Here is a 13933-nt window from a genome sequence, read left to right as displayed (position 1 = left end):
GTTAAAAAGAACCCAAGTTGGGTTGAAAATGCACCAACCCAACAATTGGGTTGTTTTTACCCAATGGTTGAGTTGTTCTTACCCAGCAATTCGGTTGTCTTAAGCAACATTTAACCCAACCACTGGGTTAAAACAACTCAACCACTGGGTTAAAACAACTCAACCATTGGGTTAAAACAACTCAATTGTTGGGTTGGTGCATTTTCAACCCAACTTGGGTTGTTTTTAACCCAGCATTTTTTAGAGTGCATTTTTTTTGCTCATATACGATTACTTTTTCTTTTCATTAGTGTGAACAGCAAAAACCACATGGAATCGATTCTTAATGCTCAATTCTGTTTTTTGGCTCAGATCTGATTTTTTTTTGGTTTAGCTGTCCACATTGTTGTGTCAGATTTGGTTTAAATGTTTAAATGAACAGATAATTAACAGATACAGAACTGACCCGTATGCACAAAAGAATGCTAAAAGGACTCCACACAGCATGCTGTCATACAGAAGTAAACACAGAGAGCATTAAAGTAAGTGGTTAAGCATTTATTTATAGTGTGACCTGCCGTGGAAGCCAGCGAATGTATGCATAGACTAAGACGAGGATAAAAAATAAAAATAAAACTAAGACGAGGATGTAAAAAAACAGTTTTAAACATTTATGATACGAGCCCTCATGTTTTGCTTGTATATGAGCTGTCACTGTTACACTTATAAGTTCTGACACATGTTCTGACACTGCCCTTCCAATGACTTACAACTGCCTTGATAACTTCAGCTATGTCAAATCTTTAGAGTGACTCCAAATGAGCACAGAATTGTGACGACTGCTGCTCTAGAGTGACGTTAAAGTCACATGTATCCCGATGCGACTGTTCACACTGAGCTGTTCGCCTGCTACTTATACTACACCCCAAAAGTATACGCTCTTTTTTGTTAAGAAAAAGTACATTTGAGTGTGTAGCAGAAGTGTATAGAAGCATTTGGGGCATACTATCACGTCATAAAATCGCGCTTTCAATGGACGCTCTGTCGCATAATTACGTTCATCCTGTCATCACACTGGCCTGTCAATCATTTTGTCACAGTTAACATCCTTCACATTTCATTTCATTTAATTTTCTCTCATAATGGAGAGAAAAGTAATTCATCTGCCAGTCCTGGGTCTTTCATTCAGAGAACTCTGGTCCTATTTTTGCATAATGATACATTTAAAAGTTAATGGCCAAACGGATCGTATTAAAAGTTGACATTGTTACAGCTTAAATAATAGTAAATAAATATTTATATATTTTATAAATATTTTTATATTGTTATCAGGTTAAATGTTGATTATAGTCTCAAACCCCTTTATCTAAACCTCTTTACTTAACCGTCACATCACCTGATAAATGAAAGCGTAAATGTTGAAATGTTGAATTCTGTGCTGCGTGTTCCTTTGCTTTCGTTCTTTTGAGCATGCAAGTCATTTCAGGAGCATGCAAGTCATGATAGGGCCCTTCGCAGTGTTGCCACAGTTACTTTGAAAAAGTAATCTGATTACTGATTACTGATTACTCCTTTAAAAAGTAACTTAGTTACTTTACAGATTACTTGATTTTAAAAGTAACTAAGTTAGATTACAAGTTACTTTATTAGTTACATTCAGCAGTTGCCGACAACACCGCTGCCGCCTCAAAATAGAAATGACAACCGTTTTTGGCAACACACTTTATTGTATTTATGCCCGAGACTGACGGTCCCGACTTTTTTACGCCCCCTTTTTTAGGCGTCTCCTTCGTTTTATATTTATTTTAATAATTAAAATGAACAATGAGATGTGCTGGTGGAAACAACATGAGACCATGATAGCTTGCGCCACTGTCAAGATATGGCTCGCGCAGGGTTAAAGAGTCCGTTTCTTCAGAGCAGCTGCTAGAGTTATGGCCTTTTTACAACTGGTTCCTTCATTCGTTTTCTCTGACCAGGTATCTATCTGATTGCGAAATGACCAGGAGTAGGCCTAAATGCCTTCCGAGAGTCTTTCCAGACGTATTTAATTCCGATCACTCAAACAAACCAATTCAGAAGGTGCATGAAAGCATTTCAAACTAAACCGGACAAATGTAAATATCTGGTTGTTTAAACCACATGTGTAAATTTTACTCCTGGCAAATAATTAAAAAATAAATGTGTGAGAGCGTGTTATGTTGTAGTCAGATAGATATGACGGTGCTACTGCAACATCGCTGCAGATGAGTAAAGCAAGCCAACGCATATGGCCGTAAATGAAACTTTAAAATAAGTCACACAAAACACAATCATCTTCAATATAAAATAATGAGACTAATGATCTTACCAGTGCTTAGGTCGCTCTCTCTCTCATATTGCGATCATTGAATTTAAAATGAGCTGCTGAATAAAATGCTAGAATCTTTTGCTTTGATGTGAACTCCGTTAAATGAGCATATACCGTGGGAATTGAAGATCGGATTTATATTAATTTTGCTGAAGTGTAAGGTAGGCTATAAGACAACCTGTCTGTACTTTTTTTTTTTGTTTGTTTAGATTGTGTAGCCCGTTTCGGGTTTTTTGAGCACCGTTGCGAGCATGTTGTGAGCAGTAGGCTAATCTATCAGCTGCCTCAGCTCGTCAGAAATGCCTTTGTGGTGGTATAATAACTAGCCTACTTTGTTTTTAATGTCAAAGTAGTTATATTTCGTTTAGTTTATTTTTTAAGTTCATTTAGAAAAATGTTTGGAGCAATTTTTGTTTGTTAAATTAAAGTTTAAATTTTTTTATGTGACGACCCAGTGAGTTAACTGCATGTTTAATAGCCTAGTCTCTCAAACCAACTCTTGAATTGTCTTGCCTATATAAACTTTAATTTAACAAACAAAATTAGGATAATAAAAAACGAAACGAAAAATAACTACTTTGACATTAAAAACAAAACTGAACTATTTTAATGGCTGCAACAATGTAAAAAATAAAATAAATAAATAAAAAACACAGCTCCAGCCCTCGGGCTGAGAACTTTGATAAGCTGTCGGTTTTTACAAAGGAAAATGACTAAAATAGTAACTCACAGTGACTTGGATAAGTAACTTTAATCTGATTACTGGTTTGGAAATAGTAACGCGTTAGATTACTCGTTACTGGAAAAAAGTAGTCAGATTAGAGTAACGCGTTACTATGTAACGCGTTACTGGCATCACTGGCCCTTCGTATCCCCAAAACAAATTTAGACACTAAAGAGATAGGCCTATTTATAAATGTGGATATAATACATATAAAGTCTTTGCATTAGTTGACAAAATGTTTTATTTAAAACAGCATCTAAGTGTTAACAGCACCTATTTTCTAACCCCCTACTGCCCCTGTCCCTAAACCTTCCCATCACAGGAAACATTCTGCATTTTTACTTTCTCAAAAAAAAACTAATCCTGAATGATTTATAAGCATTTTTAAAAGTGGGGGCATGGGTAATGTCCTCATATTTCACCCTCTTCTTGTAATACCCACACTGTAAAAAAAAGGCAAATTTTGAACTTTTGCAGTACAATCGACTTGGATGTTTAAGTTATTTCAACTTAAATTATGTTAAACTGACTTAAAAAAAATAGTTACATCTTGTATAACTAAAAAAAAAAAACAAGTTTAACATTTCTTTACTTATTTTGATGAGTTAAAACAATGTAAAAACATACGTTGTCATAACTTATTGAACATATAATTTTTTTACAGTGTATGTCATTATACACATTTGTGTCCTGATATTTCACAAAAACATGCCCACATGAGGGTCAGAATTCTAGATGATAGACAGGTGTTCAAATACTTATTTGTAGCTGTATCATATAAATAGTTAAAAAATCAAATATTGTTATTTCTGGATTTTTTGTTTTTAGATTATGTCTCACAGTGGACATGCATGATTTCCAAGTGGGAGAACTTGCAATAAAAATAGCAGGGTGTTCAAATACTTATGTGTGTATATATAACACACACACACACACACACACACACACACACACACACACACACACACACACACACACACACACACACACACACACACACACACACACACACACACACACACACACACACACACACACACACACACACACACACACACACACACACACACACACACTAGCCTAAGTTTGTAATATGTAACATAAAATGGAATGTATCATTATTTCTTCATTTTTAACAATATACTAATTGTTTTTGCTAAATGTTACTATTATGGGATATTTTGTATATTATGTAAATAAAATATTTTAGTGTAGTGTAAATATATTGTACACATATACGACTATGTTGTATGAGCTGAAAATGTCTAAATGATGCTGTATATCATGTGGAGATAACATGGCAGTTTTCATCTTGATGAGATCAGTATTGGCTACACATTAATCCCCCTATAAAACCTGTCCCATTTCATCTTAACATACCTCTTCAAATGTTCATTGTCTAATTGTGCTTTTGACCTTTTAAGGTTGATGATCCTGCCAATGTGTCAATAAGAAATTTACTGTAAGCTTAATTAATTGAAAATAACATGTTTCCTGTGAAATGCACAGACATGTATGCACATCAATCGCTGAATATTTATGTGCATACCAACCAAAAATAGAATACAAGCTTTTTACTCATCTGCTTAAGTGAACCTCAAATAAATGCAACAAAACACTTTAAACAACAATCACTTTCAAACACCACACACACACACGTCTGGTTCTCTGTGGGGACTCTCCATGGACGTAATGGTTTTTATACCGTACAAACTGTACATTCAATCCCCCTACTGCCTCTGCCCCTAAACCTACCCATCACAGGAAACATTCTGCATCTTTACTTTCTCAAAAAAACTCATCCTGTATGATTTATAAGCATTTTGAAAAGTGGGGACCGCTGGCTGGTTCCCACATTGTAAGTGATCTTAGGTTTTACTATCCTTATGCGGACATTTTGTCCCCACAATGTTATATAAACACACACACACACACACACACACACACACACACACACACACACACACACACACACACACACACACACACACACACACACACACACACACACACACACACACACACACACACACACACACACACACACACACACACACACACACACACACACACACACACACACACAGCAGCTGTCATAATGAATACAAATGATATCTAGGAACAACTCAGCAGATATCATTCATCAAACACATCAAAATTCATGAGATTCCCAGTGTATAGTAGTTCAGTAACCACACTGGCCTGGGTATGCAGATCTAATTATATAATCAATGCATACTACAGCAAAACCACAAGAGAAGCTTTACTTTCAGTGCCAATGCTCTGCAACTGACTTTAACACCTCCATTCGGACATTTTGAACTTGAAGTCTGTTCATTTAAAAATATTTCACTGTGAATAAAATGCTTCGTTAACCACCCAGGGCAATTCCAAAACATTAGACTAGAACCCAAGCCTCGCTGGTACTAAAGTCTTACTTTTATAAAAAAAAATCTCAAATCCTCTGGGGGCCACGTTAAAAAAAACCTTTATATGGGTAAGTTAAGCTCTCTCGACAGCATGTGCCTTTGACTATCACAGACAATAATTTCATCCCTCAGTTTGTAAAAAGTTTTAGCGGGAGGTAGCAGGTAGCATAAATAAAGGCAGAACCAGAAAATATGACCATATCACACCAGTCCTCAGGTCTTTACACTGGCTTCCAGTTACATCTAGGATAGATTTTAAAGTATGATTAAATACAAACTCAACAGATCACTCAGATCAGCAGGATCAAGTCAGTTAGAAATATGAAAATATATTATGAAGGTTGAAAAGTTACCTGGTGCTGCTTTAATTCTCTTTGCAACTGTATATTTCTATTTCTTATACATCTGTTGATTATTATTTTTGATTAGGACTGTCTGACAGGAAGAGATTGGAAAAGAAGAGTAGTGTGCTTTGCTTCATCACGAAAGGGGAGGCCCTGCGGGGCAAAGGTCACGTCCCCTACAGGAGCCCGTCTTGGACCGACTTGTAAAGTCCAGGAGACATTGGGAACCTGCTCCATCTCTTCCATCTCAGATAGGGGTACCCGAATGTAGAGAATCGGGCAGATAGGGACATATTTATCACCAGTTCTTTTTTTCTTTTTTTTAAATTCTCTTTACAATTGTTTTAATTTTTAATTCTTACATATGGTTTTCTTATTTATTATGCTTATGTTATAACTATTTTAATTCATTTCTATGTAAAGCACTTTGAATTGCAATTGGGTATGAAATGTGCTATATACGGGTAAATAAACTTGCCTTGCCTCTGGGGTGTTCTATCACTACACATCAACATTTGATGATTTGCTGATGACTCATGTCAGTCAAAGTTATGATCCAATGGCATGTGGCAGCTCTTCAACAGAAGGCTAGCTATTCGTCTAGTGCTGGTTCACGGAGCTGTGATGCGTTTAGATAATGACATATGTAAAACACAGCTCAGCCTCACAAAAAAAATAACTACAATCTTTCTGGAAATATAATGTACTGAAATAAACAGTAGTTGCATTTAGTCACGTTCAGACAAACATTAATTTAATTTAATTATGAAAAATATATATTTTAGATTTTGACAGGGCCAGCAGAGAAGGCCCTGATGGCCGGTAAAAACGTGTTTGAAATAATAGAAGTGTATGGTGCAATTAAAAGCCAAAACGTGCAGTTTACATTAATTAATTATTGAATACAGAAAGATTATTTAAAGGGTTAGTTCACCCCAAATATGAAAATTCTCTCATTTATTACTTCCCCTAATGTCGTTCGACACCCGTGAGATCTCCGTTCATCTTCGGAACACAAATGAAGATATTTTTGTTGAAATCCGATGGTTCAGAAAGGCCTTCATTGGCACTAATGTAATTTCCTCTCTCAAGACCCATACAAGTTACTAAAAACGTTGTTAAAAAAGTCTAAAATAATTGTTCTACAATCATTTTATGAAACGGCGAGATTTTTTTTTAAGTCGACAAGTTCTTGTCTTCTGTCTGGAACACATGAGGCCCACACATGAGATGGAAGACAAGAACTTATTGAATAAAGTCGTTATTTTGAGTTTTATTTTGATATTTATCATAGCTTCATAAAATTATTGTAGAGCCACTGTAGTGAGATGGACTTTGTAACAACATCTTTAGTGCCTTTTATGGGTCTTCAGAGAGGAAATGACATTACTGCCAAAAAAGGCCTTTCTGAGCCATCGAATTTCAACAAAAATATCTTCATTTGTATCTTCAATATCTTCAATATTGAGTTATATCTTCAGATGTCTTACGGGTGTCGAAGGATATGAGGTTAAGTAATTAATGACAGAATTTTAATTTTTTGAGTGAAATAACCCTGTATGCTGTAAATTTGTCTGAATCATCCTTTTAGCGGCACTATTGTGGCCTAGAAATCTAGATGCACCCTATCGGCAGCAAGTGTAATCTAGCAACTCTCAATAGACTTCTGAGCTGGAAAAACCAAACTCTGTTCATACCAATCACATTGTGTATAGAGTCAGTGGCCAGGCTTAACATAATGACAGCAGAGTTGTGTGCTACTTGTAAACAAAAGCCCCGTTTCCACCACAGGAACTTTACCCAGGAACTAGGAACTTTGGGTGGTACTTCGTGTGTTTAGACCGCAGGAACCAGGGTAAAATTGAAGTTCCGGGTAAATATTTCCCCCTCCAAACGGCCCTGCTCGCGAGGTAGTACTTTTTCAAAGTTCAGGAACTTTCGAGGGCGGGACTTGGGCGCTGAACATGCTGATTGGTTGAGCTCACGCAGTTCAACCGGCATTTTTAAAAGTCTTTTGCGAGGTTCGTTCTGCGTTCAGTAAATATCAGTCTTTGCTCTCTGTCTGGTGGCGCGTGTTCGTCTCAGCCATCTCACGTGCAATGTCCGTAATAGCTGATAATAATATACATTGTCATATTAAATCTAGCTTTACAAGCTTTCTGAATATGCTGCAGCTGCATGCTGCTGAATCTGCATATTAGTGCTCTTTTCTGTCGTTGTTAATTACCTCTTTAGTAAACCTATACATAACCAGCAAAAGCAGCACAGCTTGAATCTCTTCCATACTCGTTATTAATTTTTTTTCACCATGTAAACGACCTGACCGATTACTTTTAAGTGTGCGTCCTTACATGACGTGACGGCGCGCGCCGCGCTCATGTTGACAAGAGAGGAAAGTACATTTTTCTGAGGGGTAAACTTTTTATTTCATAAGTTATGAATATAATGTTGGAGTAATGACACAGCGTATATTGCCCCAGGCAGTTTTTACTTTAACTGCGCCTGACAGAAGATTTTTTTTTTCTGAGATGATTATTACACTTTACAACAAATAGCTATAAATAATACTGTATTAGTCCTGGTGGCCGTTAAGAGTTGCTATGGCTACAGTTAACACACTCCAGCTGCTGGAGAAAACAGCGTTGACATTTTTGGTGCGGCAGACAAACTGCATGTGACAAAATGATTGCGATTGAAAGTCATCACATGTAAACACCAGATCGGTTTAGATAACGTCTCATGTAAACAGTTCACTAAATCTTTCAATCGGTAACGTTACACACACAAATGATTACATGTCCTTCACTGATTTGGAGGAGCAGTCGCGCGCAGTCCTACATCACCGGACTAATTTGCCTAATCTTCTCGGAACTTTATCGCGGTCGAAACGCAGACAGCTGCAGGTCTGGGGGGGAGAAAAGTTCCTGTAAAAAAGTTCCTGGTACAAATTGTTCCGGGTAATTTTGGTGGAAACGGGGCTAAAGAAGATGGCGAATGGCGGTCTTTCGAAACTGCTTTGACCGTGACTTTAACTGCTGCTCTGCAACTGCTCTGGTTGGTGTAGCGCTGTCCTATCACGTGCAGCCGTTTATCCGCCCCTCAGATTGAGCCCTGTCTATGGTGAGTTTCCAGACCAAACATCTTGATGTGGGTCTGGCTTGTCAGGCTATCACTATTGTTCTAGGTGAATGAACCTCAGGTAATGTAAGTTGTTCCTTTTATTTGTTCATGACAGGTGTCAACTTTGCACAGGTAAGATTAGTAAGCACTTTTATCACACGTAATGCATATTGCCATTGTTTCACAAACAGGGTTTAGATTAAGCCAGGATTAGGCCTTAGTTCAGTTAGGACATTTAAGTAGTTTGTATAACTTTGCCGTGTAAAAAAAAATCACTGGTGTGCATCTTGAGACAAAACAATGAGCACTGACATGTTTTAAAGGTCCCGTTCTTCACGTGTTTTCGAAGCTTTGATTATGTTTACAGTGTGCAATATAACATGAGTTCATGTTTCGCGTGTAAAAAAACACAGTATTTTTCACACAATTTACTTTTCTGTACACCGCAGTTTTCTCTGTCCTAAAAAGGGCCTGATGATTTCCTTGTTCTATGAAGTCCCTCCTTCAGAAACGCGTAACGAGTTCTGATTGGGCCAGCGCTTCCTGTGTTGTGATTGGACAGCACAGCAGCTTAGCGCACTTTGCCCGGAAAGGTCCCGCCTCTTACCATAACGGGGAGATGCAAGCGCTGAATGCGCGCTCTTCTCCCCGTGGAAGAGCAACAAGACCACGCCCCCTATTTTGCGTGTTCTTGTGGGCGGAGGGTTAGTCAACAAACGGTTCTAGTGACGTCATTACGTCCCTGCACTTCCTGCTGTAGTCCAAACCGGCCGTCCGCTGTAGGCTTTGAAAGGGAACTTCTGTTAAATAAAATATCTCGCTTGGCATTGAACTTTGAGCTTTATAATTGTACAGGTATTATTTATGCTCTAACCGCAACATTACACACTAACTAAAGTTTGAAAGATGGAATCGTGAAGAATGGGACCTTTAAGATATGCTTTCAGCTCAAACATGCATTTCAGGGACTAACTTAAGTCTGTGAAACCGGGGGATAATGTTTAAGATTTGTGGCTTTTGTGTGTATTTTAGCATCTATCCCAGTGCAACCGAGAGCTGCCGTGATTACTTATTTTTGTAGGCCGACCTGGAAGTTTGCATTAGCCTGGTTACCTTCGACAAAAACCCAATAGGATTTTTTCCATTGACTTTTGGATTATTGCAGAAAAAAAAGAAAAAAAAAAGAATGATTCTTACATGTTTTAAGTTTTATGTTTATGTTTAAGTTATGTTTTTATGTTTCATGTTTTATCATCATGATAATATGCACACATAAACAACTTTTATGAATTTTGAATCCTAAATACAATTTAGCAAAAGTAAAAAGTAGAACGTAGGCTATAAACAAACTACATTACAGTCATATGACTTCAACGTCACTATAACTGTGTCAGATGACTCTTTCAGTCTTTGTTTGAAAAACGTTTCCCCTGAAAGCTAGAGTTAGAATAGTTTGTGAGAGCATGTTTATAAGTGCAACGAGGCTGTGAAAGTTCATAAGGCAATTACCAACAAGGGACTGAACAAAACAGGGAATTTAAATACAGGACAAACCAAATGACTGACAGGTGTTTATCACATACACAACCATAGAAACAAACAAGTTGATAATCAGTAACCAAAACGGAATGGAGCAGAGAAACGCAACATAATATCAAAATAAGAGTCTAAATCTGTGGCCGTTCCAAACCTTCTTTGTTTTGTGGAATACAAAATAAGATATTTAGAAAGGTATCTCAGTGATGTTTTGTCCATACAATTAAAGATGCACTATGTATTATCTTAGCAGTAAAATATCCAAAAACCACTTGGCCAGTGTTATATATTTTGTCCAGTTGAGTTCTAATATCCCAAATGTTTCCAACTATTTGTAAATTATGAGAAAATTGCTATTTTATCCAATTAGCCGGGATGTCTGAGGGGGTCGCCTGTTAATTGCGTCATATCTGCGTTACCCTCGGTTTCTGGTTTTATTTGGCAGAATTGAAACACTTTACTCTAAGCAGTGTGAACAAGTGTCATGACAGCCGCTGAGCGAAAGCACAGAGTAATTTTAAACAAACTTAAATGTATCTAATATGACAAACAGAGCTGCGTTACCTCATACTCATGACCGGAAAAGCAGAAATGTCGCCGGCGACTGTGTCCAGTCATAATAAAAGTCCTGTTGTTTGTGAGGGGTGTGTTTGTATAAAAATTGCTCCAGCGGCCTTGCTCAAATCCACAACACTCGGTCCTGCTCTGCTTCACACTACAGTAATGTTAAAGGGGGGGTGAAACACCCAGTTTCAGTCAATCTCATGTCAATCTTGAGTACCTATAGAGTAGTATTGCATCCTTCATATCTCCGAAAAGTCTTTAGTTTTATCATATTTATAAAAGAAATATAGGCTGTACCGAGTCTTTCCGGAAAAAACCGAGCGCCTGGAGGCGTATCGTGTGGGCGGAGCTTAAGAATGACAAGCGCGCAAAGCGGTGACGTCCTCAAGCGTGGAGAAACCCATCGCTATCTCAGCTAATACAGATAATGATCCAGAATCAAATCTGAGGGAGAAATAAATTGAACAGGAGAAACGGCAACATCAGGATGTCCGTCTCTGTGGTATGTAAGTTACTGTATTTAATGGCCTCTCCACATTTCTGTGTGTTTACTCGCAGTTTATGAGGACATGACGGTTTATGGACTATTGTATGCGACTAGACCTTAGAAGTAGCAAGCAAAACGGTTTTGCACGTCAGAATACTGTAATGTTATCCAGAGAACAACAATGGAGTAACCGTTAGCGCATTTGAATGACGAAGCACGCGATCGTGTCGTTAACTGATGTTTACTCATGTGTCCGTAGCCAAAAGCAGAGACATTTGAAGCAGTTTAAGTTAACTCACCGGCTGCTTCCAAAGCAGGACCGAAGCTTTATCGCTGGGACTGCTCCGTCAAAAACACACTTCTTTGGTATGATTTGGTAAAGTCCTGACAGCAGTGGCGTGTAAATCCATTTTGAGACGCGACTGAAACGATGTTGTGAAGCTTCCCGTCATTTCTGCGTTCAAATCGGTTCAAATGCAGCGCTGCCTTCCCGGAATGCTGTGCTGAAGCGTTGAAGTCGCTCGACGTCACCCATAGGAATAAAGAGAAGCGCGGCGCCACATAAGTGTTCACGGACGACTGGATCTGCATCTGAGAGACTGTTTACGCCGTGCTCTAGTCACGCGTGCGCGCACCCTACCGGGAGAAGAGCCCGTACGGCCCATACAAGGACCTTCCGCTCTTATTAACGTCAAGTAGACCCATACTCGGAAAAAACTCGCCGAAACTTGTGAGAAAGCGGAAGGAGTATTTTTGACACAGAAATACTCCATCAAACGTCCAACATTAGTTTTTGAAACTTTGTCTATGTTTAGGATGGGAATCCAAGTCTTTAACAGTGTAAAAAGCTCAGTATGCATGAAACAGCATTTCACCCCCCCTTTAATAACCGCATCCATGAACATGATTTCTGCCCAAATCCTATTTTCCACCGGCTGTGGGATTCTGAGCTCAAACTTGCCGTCATCAAACTACGTGTTGTTCTGAATAGGTGCCCTCTAGCGGATGGAAAAATTACATAGCGCAGCTTTTTAGCGAAGGTTGGTTTGGACCCCATTGACATTCATTGTATGAACAAGAAAAGTTCTTTAAAATATCTCCTACATTCCACAGAAGAACGTCAACAACACAAGGGCGAACAAATGACAGAATTTTAATGTTTTGGGTGAACGACCCCTTAAGAGCGAGTTGTAAACTAAATTGTTATGAGAACAATTATAATTGTTATTATACTTGGACTCTAGGTTCAGTGTCTCCCTGATGTTATTACCCTAATTGGCCATGAGTTACCATTTATCATTATTTCAATTACTTATCACAGTAATGAAAAAAGAAATCAATAATTATTCTTTATCATTTTCCAATTTCATTAGGCCTTGAGGTACAGTCCTGACCTAAATAGTTTGGTATCGTTTCTGATACGGATTCTTTGACTGTTATCCTGCTTTTTTATCTAATAATAGACAGGTTAAACCTACATCGACTGAAAGTGGGATGCTCTTGAATGTCAGATGTGAGACAAAAAAGTATAACTGCATTGAACAAGTGTGATGATTGTGGACTGAATCTAGCTACTCACTGCATCCCACTCCTGAGCAATGATTCATTATTTTAGAAGTAGGAGAGACTGTGTTTGTGAGCCGTGTGTGTGTTTATGTATGCCTAGGAGTGAATTGCATTACAGTTCTTTCAATTGTCTTCTGCTCGTTAATTTCCCTGAGGCGGATCTATTGACAGACCATGAGCTTGTCTTTCTGAGAAACATCTCAAGAGTCCTCAATCTTTTTGCTCCATGCAGGCAGCATTATGTGTCTATACTGACATAGAGCACAATGCAAAAGCTAATTAGCATAGTGTAATTGCAACTTCTGTCACATGAATTCACTGTCAGTATGTTTAGTGAATCCCTTGAAAATACCACATCACAGCCCGCTGTCAGCATTGTGTTACCAGGGGAACTGTGGTAAATCTGGTCACTTTTCATGTTTGACTTTCAGGCAACACCCATTTAAATACCCCTGACTCATTTAAGGAGCTCTGAAAAACGCAAAGGGAAACTTTTTTTTAACTTTTTTTACTTTTGACACAATTGAAATTCTGTCATCGTTTACTCACACTTATGTTCATCTAAAACCTTATGACTATCTCTCTATACCCTAGAATATAAACGGTGATTATTTTTATTTTTGAAAAATATCCTGGCGACTCCTTTCAATATAATTGAAGTAAATGAGGACAGAGGATGCCCAGCTACCCAAAAGCATCATAATATTTTCATATAAATGCCTTGCATTCTATTTTCCAAGCATTCTGAATTGGTCATATCATTTAACCATTGCAAACAAATCAGAGAGTTTAACTACATAACTCTTATTCATTAACAAATCATTCATTTTTCTG

The 13933-nt window shown here is 38.0% G+C and overlaps 1 protein-coding gene across 3 annotated transcripts in view; it reads right to left on the bottom strand.

Moving 5' to 3' along the window:
- kcnj21 (potassium inwardly rectifying channel subfamily J member 21) overlaps nt 1–13933 on the bottom strand; it is a 38847-nt gene that overhangs the window by 1551 nt on the left and 23363 nt on the right. The window lies entirely within an intron of this gene.

This window comes from Pseudorasbora parva, chromosome 7 (genome assembly GCF_024679245.1).
Source record: "Pseudorasbora parva isolate DD20220531a chromosome 7, ASM2467924v1, whole genome shotgun sequence".
Taxonomy (NCBI): domain Eukaryota; kingdom Metazoa; phylum Chordata; class Actinopteri; order Cypriniformes; family Gobionidae; genus Pseudorasbora; species Pseudorasbora parva.
This window is presented reverse-complemented; position numbering and strand designations above follow the sequence as displayed.